This window comes from Thunnus albacares, chromosome 8 (genome assembly GCF_914725855.1).
Source record: "Thunnus albacares chromosome 8, fThuAlb1.1, whole genome shotgun sequence".
Lineage (NCBI taxonomy): Eukaryota > Metazoa > Chordata > Actinopteri > Scombriformes > Scombridae > Thunnus > Thunnus albacares.
This window is the reverse complement of record NC_058113.1, coordinates 3338585-3351602: the sequence shown is the minus strand read 5'-3', so window position 1 is coordinate 3351602 and position 13018 is coordinate 3338585.

The window sequence follows — 13018 nt, the reverse complement described above, 5'->3', positions numbered from 1 at the left end:
ATTGTTTTTGTTTTCCACTGCAGCAACTTAACTGTTTCAGTAATAGTTATGGCCAGTGAGTCATTGCTGGATGTTTATATTTTTCAAAATAAAAGACCAAAATGTTATTTTCTACCTTTGTTTTTTTCCTGCTGTACTGAAATCATACCGAACTATGAATTACATTAATTACCCTACTGTCTCTACAAATATTCACCGTCTGTCACAAACCTCAAATTATTAGGTTTCAGCAAATTATGAGGTGATGCTTTCCTGACCGCATCACTGTCATGCCAACGAGAGTAAAGCACACCCTCTTGTGTAATATTGCTTAATTAAATTATCTGACTCCTGTAACTGACATAGAATTATGAATGATGTCACATATGCTATATTCTTTAATTGCTTTGTTCTAATATGATGTTCTACATGCAGTTTTAGGGGATTTCACACCCAGAGCAAAAGAAAACATCTTGAGTTAACTGCCATTTTTGGTATGAAAGTAATCAAATTTGGAAAAAAAGGACCTATCCGCAGCTTCAGTCTCATACTGCTCGAACCCTAACACACATACACACACACACACACACTCTTGTACACTGACACCCTTATCCATGTCCAGGCTGGCGGTGTGGCTGGGTTATTACAGCAGTGGGAGATAAGGTGGTCAGACAGGCTGGATGCAGGCCTGCGCTATAATAGCCATGAGCTTATCTCTGCAACAACGCTTCCAATGACAGAGAACAGCTCGTACCAGGAGCAGACCCGCTGCCATTGTCTACCTTTTATTTTCCTCAACACCAACAATTTTAATCCCCATGACACCATCACCTGTGGTATGACCGAAAACTGTAGATTCTTCGTAATAATGGCGAGTAGTTTTGCTGTATGAGGAGTGTATTGGTGTGTTTGTTGTGGTTCTCCTCATTGTTTACCAGTGTTAATAAGGGGGAGGCTTAATAATGCAATGTAGAGACAGTGGCTGTGTTCACTCCACATGAGAAGACTAATTACTGCAAATCTAATCTGCAGGAGAGGCCTATATCCAATTACATGGAAATAAAGGCTCAGCGTGTTTCTGCCATGCTGTTAGTCTGATTGTGCATGAACAGACATACACTGTCTCATCTCTCGCTCTGTTTCTCCTCATATATCTCTGTGTGTGAATATCTCCCCAGGCACAATCCTGTGCAGGACCTACTGTACATGTGTGTTCATCAAACAGAATCAATAAGATACAGCTGAAAATAGCAGCCTCTGCCTTTGCAGATAGGTTGCCGCCGACAATCCTCTACCGTCATTTGGATTTAAACAAAGGAAATAATGAAAAGAAGGAAATCAACAAATATTTGTTGTAGAGGGGGAAGGAAGGTAGAGTGGGTAGCCCCAGGTCAATCTGTACATCAGAGAGGAAACCACATCTTCCATGAGCCTTTATTACAGCACAGCAGCATCTGCATCTGTAACCTGATCTGGTCGTAGACACGCAAAGAATACATGAGTACTGCTATGGGCAGAAATGTGTGTCACTAGAAACTGAATTTGAATCACATAATTTGAATTTGTATTTATTAGTTTGGAACTGAATTCCAATAAACTTGAAACTGAATGTAATATGATATATATATATACGAGGCCGGGGATAACGTCAACACACAACTTCAAATGCAAATTTGTGGGGGTTTTATTCTCCTTATTTTTGTTATCCAATTATGGAGAGCAACTTATAGAAAAATCTTGGCTTCCACCAAAGGCCAGGTTGTCAAATTTACAAACAAAACATTTAGCTAAAAAAATAAATAAATAAACAAAAACAAAACTAAGTACTTTTCCAGTACAGAAAACTTGTCACAGAAATTGTGGTGGCTCAAATACGTCACAACTACAGTAATAGTACAGCACAAATACACCAGTGGCACCTCTATAAACAGAAGAACACAAAAACATTTACCATACTGCCTTGTAGCATCTCAGCACTAATGTATCAAATTTAGCAGTCTTTTCAGTTCACAAAAAAGCAACATTCATTTTACTTTACACATTTGACAAACAAAAATACAAAACAGCAAAACAGGAATAATCAAACTGTCTCATACCAAATTCACGAATAGCAAGCTGTGCTCCGCACGTGTGGCTTTCAATCCACCAACATCTGCAACCCTACAAAAACAATCACACAACATGTGGCTTTTATATAAGTGCATCCAACATCATTAAACCACTATTTTACAGAATCATGAATATTAATCTCAAAACAAGATAAGATACTTGATAAATGCTCTCACTGTTGGTACCAGTGGCTCTTCCCAGCAGAAAGTAGCGCATTATGTTGTACTTCCTGTGTTTTTTCCCAGCATTCCCTGTCCACTCAGCAGGCATACCACTGCGTAACACAGAACGTCTGTTCTGTGATGGTTCGGGATATATACACCAGTCGAGGCTGGTCCATAGAGGCAGAGGAGGTTGCTCCTCCTCTATTTTTTGAGAGGTAAGAGGGAGATCAAAATATAAAAAAAGAATATTTGGTTGAAATAAACCATTGCCAAATCTCAGTATTATAGCATATTTTTTCTCTCTTCTTTGGAAAAAATCCATTATTGAAATTCTGGTTAAAATGCTTCAACAGTGACACCTGCAGGGCAGGAGGAGAAAGAGCAGTGTGTGTGAAGAGGTGGAGGGGGAGTGAGGGTGAGTGGGGGGCTGAGGAGGACGGGTACCTGCTGTCCTCCTCAGGGCAGGATCGCCTACATCAATTTAATGTACTTCATTTCTTTTCATGCTAATCTATGATTGGCCAAGACATGTAAAATTACGCTTCAGGGGAGGATGTCCTCCCTAACCAATCAACAACCAGAATGCAATATTGACATTGCGTTGGTCCAATGATAGTTTCCAGATTTCATCTTCAATTCTCCCCACTGTAAGTGAGTCAGATACAGCCTCTCTCTCTCTGTCTCTTTGGTCGCTAATTTCATCTCTGATGGTTAAATGTCTCTCTGTGTGGCTGTTGTGTGAATTTATCTTCTTAACAAGAATGCAGCAGAGATCATATAATGTGTTGTGGGTAGTTTACTTGTTGAAGTTACAGTGAGCTGTCTGGACTCACTCATTCATTTGGAATTGATCCAGTTTTTAATTGAGTGGTTGTTCAGTCACCTGTTGATGTTGTGTGATTAGTGAATGAGTGTGCAGGAGGTCTGGCTGCTGGTTGTGACAATTTCTTCAGTTCGTTTTTAAGCTGAGTCGTATGTTGAGTAATAAGCTTAAAGTAACTAGAATAACAAGTGTTAACATGTCAGCTTTGTAGACTATATTTTGTATGTTGTGCATATAGATAAGAGTGTGTAAGTCATGTATTTGATATAGGTATTAATACTTTCTGATGTGAACCTACACTTTTAGATCTGTGAATGTTTTTAGTGTTCAATTGTTCTAGTATTCAGCACTGATCTGAACCTGTATCAGATTATAAGCTTTGTGGTACTTTATATATTTCTGTGTACTAAGAAAATACACAGGAAACACATGTAAATCATATGATATGTTGTCAATTTTTGTTGTTGTCACAATAGAACAATACTATAAATCTGAATTTTTGGTATTCATTTAAAAGCTCCTAAGATGGTCGGGGGTGTGGTTGACACAAACAAATAAAGGCTGACCCCAAATACAGGCCGGGGAGGGAAAAAACAAGGATGGATTGAGGCCGTATTCAGACCAAATCAGGTGTTGTTGCGCACCGCTGCAGGGTTGTACGGTGGTGTGTGGGGGTGGATGTGTTTATTTGTGCTCTAGAAAGTAACTGCTGTGAAACAATTAGATATTTTTTTTATTGATCTGGTTCACTGCTTTCTTACCAGCTCCATCTCTTCATTCACTCTCTAGCCCCCTCTCCCTCTTTTTCTCTCATCTTTTTTTAAAATGAGCTAGGAAACCGACAGCAAAGCCTAACTTTACTTTTAACGTTATCAAATGAAAAGAAATGTCCGCCTCGCTCCTCTTGGTGCCTGTTATAATGTGACTGTGGTTTGTAGTAATGTAAAAGTGCCACAAAATGGCGGTAGCTATAACTGAAGTACCATATAGGACCTGTGCAAGTGTAAGTGACTAGATTTTCCATAACACCGATGCCACAACACTGTAGAGAGCGAACATGGCACCCACCAGACGGAAGTTTGACGTCAAATTCAAAGAGAGTTTTGCAATATGTGGAAGAAAATTAAGGAGCGAAAGCGGCAAGACCTTTTGACACTGACCTGAAAAGAATCAGATACTGGAAAAAACAGAGGTGTGAGCTGCTGTTAGCTGACAAGAGGAGAGCACGGCTAGCTGGAGGTGGGAGGAAGAAAGTTAGCTTGGAGCTAGAGAGACAGCTGATTGATATTTGATGTTTGACTGTGCTGTTAACTGGCTATTAATGTTTATATCCAGCATAACGTTACCTCAGATTTGTTTAGTGTTTAATTGACACTGGCCATATTTCACCTCCCATACTTGACTGGTCATACTTCACACAAGTTATATTGAAATGTTTGTGTAATGTTTCACAATAAAAGTCAGGAAATTAAGGCTTTTAATTTTATTAATAGCATAATGCAGTAACAAAAATTTAACAGAGCAACCGGAAGTAGATCAGAAAACAGGGAGGCTTTGTACTATAATATAAGCAAATATACTTAACAGAGGGAATCAGGAATAAAGGCCTCTCTCTAATATAAGCCTGCTTCCAATAAAGGCCTGGTACCCTCTGCAGTTGAGGTACATAAAGGCCCCAGCCACTATTGGAGAAAATACAGTAGTATGATGCGATTTGTTGTAAGATTCCATGTTGGTTTTCCTCCTGTCCTCCCCAATTTTTTGAGTCACCAGCCGCCACTGATACATAGTATATAATGTTGCTCTGAAACTGTATTTGATCCCACTGACAACTCTATATATACACACACACTTCCACACTCAGTTCTCGCAATTCAATTTCAGTTCACTGAGACACACATCTGGTCGTTGAGGAGGTGAAATCAAGTGCAGATTCATAGAATCCCTTTTTGGCTAGTCAGCACATATTCCCTCCACACCAGCACCTATTTTTGATCATATCATCCTTCACTCCCATTGATCCAAAGGGTGGGGTAGTATTATGTTTCCTTGCATCCTCTCTCCTCCGTCCTCCGGCTGTGACCCTGAAACCGATCTCCCTCCGCCATCATCGAGGATCTTCCGATCCCTTAAATGCACCTCAGAGGAGACGAGGAAAGAGGAGAGAAGAGGCTGCTGGAGGAGCGTAGAGTGAGGAAACACAGGTGTATGTTTTTTACTTGACAGCAATACCCCTTTGAACAAATGTTTTTATTGATTGGCTATTAATTGGTGAACAGTCGGGCTTTCACAAACTAAATATTGTATTTAAACATTCTGCAGGCTGCAGCTGTTTTTATTGCTCCTTTTCATCAGTTCTGTTCTTTCAGTTATTAACAGATTTAAATTGTCTATTTATGTCTCATTCCGTAACAGCCAGACGCCGCTATAGATCTATAATCAAATAAAACATTGGAGCAGTTATCAGGTGTTTTCCTTCCAGCTATCACTACATTGAAATTATTAAGTAACAGTGTAAAATGTTAATTAATTGTACATGAATTTTAAGTCTTAACTTTAGAGTTTAAACTGTTACTTAATAATTTCTGCATATTGAGAGCTGACTTCTACATATTTGACAGTTGAGGTGCTGTGCTTCATGATAGCTGCCGTCCCCTCAAAATGACACTGGAGTGAGCAAGGACGTCCCGTTTGATGAATTAAATTCCTCCATCCTCGCGTGTCTTCCTCCCATCTCTCTTACATCCTCTCTGAGGAGTTAAGATGCGAGGAAGAGACACGAGTGAGGAAGCGATGAGACACGTTGGCTAAATGAAAAGCACCCGTCGTTACCGTACGTGAAAAGGAATTCTGTGAATCTACACTTGATTGCTCTTCCTCAACAACCGGATGTGTGTCTCAGTGAACTGAAACTGAATTGCAAGACCTGAATTTGAAACATGAAAACCGAATGTGAAGTATATAGAGAGATCAATGTACAATGAGGATCAAATACACTTTCAGAGCAAATGTATGCAATTTCATAATATTACATTCAGTTTCAAGTTGACTGGAATTCAGTTCCAAACTAATAAATTCAATTTCAAATTATTCTGTTAAAATTCAGTTTTTTAATGCAATTATTCAAGTCAAGCAATTCAAATTCAAATATAAATATTTAAATTCAGTTTCTAACGACACATATTTCTGCCCATATATTGCCAGTGATATCATGGAGGCTGTGATTGAACAACGACAAACAGTGAAACTGACAGAATGAATGTGGAATTTCACTGATATGGATATGGACTCCAAGCAGATGACATCATTATCCAGGGCAGCCAACTCTCACATATTAAGCATGAGAGTCACACAATCAACAAAGATCTCATGATGTCACGCCATACATGCCTTTTCTCATGCTAACTTTTTCGTCTTTGCCTCCTCCATTGTAAGATTTGTGATTTTTAAGTGAAGGAACAGCTTTTTTTTTCCAAGTTCAGAAAGGCTGAGGCACAGAGCCCAAAAGGCTAGATGGTGAATTGCTGTAGCAGGTGAGCCAACCCGCTAACATGCTAACTAACCAGCAAGGAACATGCCGGGGCTAGTCAGTCAGTCAGTCAAGTATTTGTACCGTTGATTCCAGATTAAAAACTGGATGGTACAACACAGCTAATCTAAGATATATTCTTTCCTCTGTTTTGGGCTCTCTGTCACCTCAAAAGGTCAGCAATGTCACGAGGGACAACGCCACAAATTTGTGTGTTCGCCAAAGTTGAACTGAACACAAAAACTTTTTGCAGATAGAGCCACCCCTTTGGTTTAGAGGTTAAGAGGTTAAAGCATGAAACCCAATGTTCCTGTTTCCAACCCAACCGGGAAGGTTTGTTGCATCTTTCTGTCATCTCTCCACTATCTCTATCCAATAAAAGGCATAAAATACCCAAAAGATAAAAGGAAAAGAGACGAACAGATATACTTCATCCCTGTGAGCAAAATCCAAAGCCATTTCCACTGCAAACCCTCTGCTTGTCGCTATGTGTCACAGTCCAACAATGTAAACACTGGGATTTAATAATGAGACAATACAAACTTCCCATTGTCACCCTTTACCACAAAGTGAATGAAAGACTGTAAACACGATGACTGTGGGGAATATAATTAAACCATCATACAATATACGATACATCTGTATAGTGTTGCAGTGGTGATATCAACAGCTGACATATGACACTGAATTAAGCAATATTACACGAGAGGGTGTGCTTTACTGTCATGATTGGCATGACAGTGATGCGGTCAGGAACGAGGCGCTCGCGTTGGTAAATGTTAAACATTTACCAACAAAATAAAAGATATAAACAAAATGTAGTCATATTGTGAGGCAGTTCGCTCTAAAAATAAAAAAAAAAACATTTGCTTGTGTTATCTCTGTTTCCATGGAAATACATGGGTGATGGGGCTTTTTTCATTTGAGCACGGCTAGGTGTGCTGTCATGCTGATTTGAGCATGTTCTAAATGTCTAGTCGACCAATCAGATTGCTTGGTCAGAACTACGTGTTGTATAATTATGAATCTAAACCTCCAGTGGAACAGTTGTTGACCCCTTCCATCCTGTATAAATCCATTTTAACACTCTGTTAAGATGTGATCACAACCTTCAGTCCAACAAAACTGACTCCTGCTCAATACCAAAAAGAATGTGATGTCACATGGCCAATGGAATTCATACAGAAATTCTGAGCAGAGTGATCACAGACTGTTAACAGTGCAGAGGGTCAGTGCTGTTGTTTGTAGTCTAATAGTGTAATATGACACAAAACAGGACTTGACTGATATAACATAAGATGCATCAAGACAATACTGCTTCTTGTGGCCGGCTGTGTGAAGTGCAGGACAAAGTTATATCTTTAACGCTCTATTTGGATTTGAATCTGAATTTGTGAGTCACACTGGCTTATGCTGAAGTTAAATGCAAGACAGAGTGAGTATTCACAGAGACTGGTACTAATGTCACTGCACCTCAAGGCACTTGTTAACCTTCTGACTAACAAAATTGCCCTGCATTTTTTTCTAAGAAACAAGATGTGATGTCACAGTCCTGCGGATGTTTTGGTTCAAGCCCTTCCTCACTGTGCTTATTGTCAGACATCAAACCACACACACACACACACAGGTGGTCGTAATACATGGACATTAGACTGATTAGTCAACAAGATAGGCATAATCAATGGGAGCAGGAATAGCGCTAAAAAATTCAGAATAGAAACACGAGGAAACAGCAATACAAAGGTTTCCCTGTGAATCTTTGAAAAACCATCTCAAAGAAAAATCCTCATTTAAACCATGAGGTGTAGGAGTATGCAAAAATACAAATCCAAAAAGCTTCTCTCTATATAGTCTCTGTTCCCTCCATGTTTGGGTTTATTAACCATGTCCATGCCCGTAAATCTGAGGTGACTAACATCAGTTTTTAAGCTCATTAAAATGCAAAATGACTAGAGAGTTCATGTCCAGGTTGTGAATCGTACATTTGTGTTCACACATCTTTGTTGCAGGTGCTCTTTTTGTTTTACCAACACAAATGAAACTGTATGGACATCTCAATATAGACAACATATGTGGAAACGATTTTTGATCAGTAAAAAGCCTAGTGGATGTGCAAATGTGTTCCCTTTTATCATAGATGAGAAAGAATGTAATTATGGCATGGGAAATAACCATTTGGCATATCAAGGAGAGAATGTGAAGATTTTTTTGCAGACAAATCAGATTTAAATAAATAATCTCTCAGATTTGGAAAATAACTTATGACAAAATCTTGGGAGAACACTAAACGCATGACCAACCTGGGGATCACTGGAAATAATGTGCCAATGCTATCTGAGCAGTCAAGGATTTGTGAATGCAAATGTGCCATTTTCAACATAGACATGAAGTCTCCAGTCACTAGTAGTAAGTAAGGCTAGTAAAACATTTATATATTGCCAGATGTCCAACATGTCCACCAACAAGTAAACATGACATGCATTTGTGAATCAGAGGACTTTTATATGGAGCAATATCTCATGGCTTTGATTGTAACTTCAACTTCACTGATTGTATTTTCTGGCACATCAAGCGTATAGAGGCATGTCATCATAAAGAGCAATGTAAAGAACATAATAGCAGACCTTTGATTTGCACAGTAATCCTCCCACCTTGGTCCTTCCTCCCCAGTCACCAGGTTTTCACTGCACGCCACTGACGGTAACTGTGAGAAGAATTGTGTGTTTTGGGGATTTTTTTTCCCCCAGTGTTCAAGTGTTTATGACATTAGCCGCCGCCAACAGCCGCTAAACCTGCCACTGATCCGACAAACAAACCTTGATTTACAGCCTGTCACTCCACCACTCTGACTGAGAAATGTTCCCAGCAGGGGCTGGACGCAAACCTTTCCACATTGATCTGTGTCTGCCCACAGTCAATGATTAATGTTCCTGTCAGGAATCAACTGACACAAACACACACACGCACACACATGCATACACACGGCTTTTCTTTAAAATATTAAAAGAGCTGGTTGTGTTCCTGGGAACAAAACAGAACAGAACTTTTTCTTTCAATATAAAACAAAGAAAATGGTGTGAAAATAACAGAACAGAATGCGCTTTCATCCACACCTGAATACGATCTTTTGAGTCTCAAAATGTGACCCAGGAGTCTCAATATGCTGCAGCTGAAAGCAGAAGTTGTACTACGCAGGCAGCCGGCTCTCTTGGATAACTTCTAATGGGTATTCTTACTTGCATAATTGGAAAACTCATTAAAAATAAATCAACAATAGTGCTTAGCTCTACAGTCATAATAGCTCAGCCATCAGTTGCCTGTTCATTCGAGACACGATGGTTGCAGAGAAATAGAAAAGTTTACCCTGCAAAAAAAAAATAAAAAAAATCATAAAAGCAGGTCACAATCTTGAAAAATGAGTGTTCCTCTTTAGTGGAGCATGTTCAGGAAATTACATTAAACCAGTGGCATTCAGACCACACTGTACTATTAGTACTGAGAAGCAGTCCAAGCTTCGATTGTTTTTTCTTAACCTTCATAAATGGGTTTGCAATTGATTTGATGAAAGATGAATTATAATTCATACAAACTCACTTTTCGGTCATCACTTTTTATAGAGGCCGAGAGATTGCCGCTCAAGTGACCCAACTTAAAAAACAAGAGGTATACCCTTTCACTAATTACCCCGTCTATCGCTCCAGTATCGGACATGTTGCCGCCCATACTGATGTGTGTCTTCACTGGAGGTTTTAAAGGAGGGTTCAGCCTTGGAGAATGAGCTGTGCCAGAAAAGCTTTCATAATAATGATGCTGATTAGAAATCATAGAAATGACATGAGTCACTGGGCCTCTGTGCTGGCTGAGCGAAGATGACTCTTGTTCTCCATAATGAGATCCAAACGACCCAGGGCTATTCCCAGCACACTCAACTCTTCTGAGGCTGAGGATTCAATCTGATGAATAAAAGTGCTCCCATACTGTCCAACTTTATAAAAATACTATGGCTCCCTGTTCACATTTGACAATGTTAAGAAATAAATAGTTTTTATAGTAATATAGTATAATTATAGTAATAGTTTTCCTCCTTCATGATCAACTGACTTACATACCTAAAGGGAATAGTTTAATATGCTGGGAAACACACTTTATTTCCAAGAGTAATTCTAATGTCCTAATCTGAATGAATTTGAGGTTTAAATACATTGAAAACAAAAATATATAATTAAAACAAAATTATTCTGCAGCTGTCTGTCCAGTATCATCTTGTGTTGCAGCTGACAGTGTAACATCACCTACTGTAGGCTGTCATAATATGTGACATATCATATCATATCTGTGACTGTCACATGATCACCTCTCATATCAGTCATGGACCGCTTTGTTATAGATAGAGTGCAGAGCTGCTCTCATGACATGTTAACGGCTTATATATTCTAGTTTTGGGTCCCGTACTGCTGACACTCCTAAATTTTGAATCATTAATTAAATTATGTTTTTGTCTGATTTCTGATAACCAAACTTAAGGCTTTGTGGTGTAATTGTTTTTACTCTTTGGTAACATTTTTGTTAATGAAACTTCCCCATAAACGGAGCAGAACAGGTCACCTTATACAGTAGTTTTATTGGTGTTGATAATACTAATGAGGAAGTTTACCTCCTCATGAACAGGTGATATTCATCAGGCCAAAAACGAGAAATTTACGACAAGTTTGGGCAGTTCAGAGAGTTTGTTCAATCTGAGTTGGAACACTTGTATGAACAAACCTCACAGAAAAGTAGTAGAGTTTTAGGATAAGGCACAATGTATCTTTTGTTTTTGTTAAAGTTATTTGTGGGAGACATTTCTGAACAAATGATAGTTTCTCCATCCACCCAGTACTTCTGTACAGCATGTTCACCTATAGCTTGAGTGTGGACAGGTTTTGGTCTCTATAACTGCTCCTAAAATACCAAATGTTAATGTACGGGTTAGTGAGCTTTACACTGTATGCTTCAGCCATGTTTTTAAGTTGTCCATCTCACACACACACATCTGATGGAAAAGACACGTTTTATATTAAAATCAACACAACTCACTAAACAGGCTGCATAATGGCTCACTTTTTACTTGCAATGTATGCATGTAACTGCAACTCAAGCTTATTCCGTTTTATACACACATCTACAGTTATTGTGTATGAGTATGTGTGCTGAAGCTGCTGCTGCACTGCTCTCACTATGTGTAGACATAATGTTAGAGGTGATGGATTTTTTACTTTGAGGCAGAGGTTAGCTTTTTCCCCCTGCCCCCGTATTTATGCTTAGCTAGGCTAACCACATCCCGAATCCAGCTCTGTACTTAACACACAGACATGAGATTGACATCAGTATTTTTATCTCACTCTGGAAAAGAAAGCAAATAGCAAATAAGCTTGAACAAAATGTTGGACTATCCCTTAAAAGCTCCACTAATCATTACTTTCAAATATTAAAAATGATTCAAATGATGTAATGTGAAACATGTCACTCGTGGTGGCTCCCCTCAACTCTACAGAGATTTTTAACCCATTTTAACTCGTTGATATATGGTTTTTTGGCCTGCAAACTCAGATCTCTGCAACCTTGTTTTTAAAAAAACTATAAAAAAAAAAAAAAAAAAAATTCAGAGCAAGATTAGAGTTGATTTGTATTTTAAATATGTGGCGGTACTGATTCCCATTGAACTTCTGTAAGAAGTCAGACAACCAGCTCCCAGCCACATAAAGAATTAAAAAAAAATAAAAAAACAAAGAATATTCAATTGGAGAACCTCACAAGGTGTTGCACAATGGGAAACGTCCACTTAATGAAATAATGCCGCTTTAATGTGTAAAAAAATAAAAATAAAGCCTGCAGGTGTTTAGGCTATCGTGGGGCAAGCCCAACTTCTTGCACAATGGCACTAGGAAACTAATGCTGGACACTTGGGTTATGTTATGGTATTCCCTCCAAAAGTACCCTCACATCAGAAAGAAAAAGACCAGAAAGAAAACACAAAAGGGCCTAAACAGACCAGAGTTTCTGTCTGACAAGCTTTTCAAATGAGGTCTGCAACCAGTGGAGGAAAGAAGAGAGTGACCACAGTGTGCAGTTTCTCTCCTCGTCGTCACACCCTGATTGGCCGAGAGGGAAATGCACCCAGCTGCTCTCAATCACCACCTGGGAGCCAGTCCCCACACTCTGCACACAGGTGATCTGCATAACCTTCCAATCAACCCAGACATGCAACTATCTTTTTCGAATTTGGAACGGGGAGATAGGGAAATGATAGCAAGTCCCACAAATGGGTGACTGCTACAAATACAACTAAATATTGTTTCTAGAGCAGCAGCAGTAGGCTAATATTTGCAAAAGCAAAGTCACTAAATAAACTTGAATAATATCGCACTGGCACCT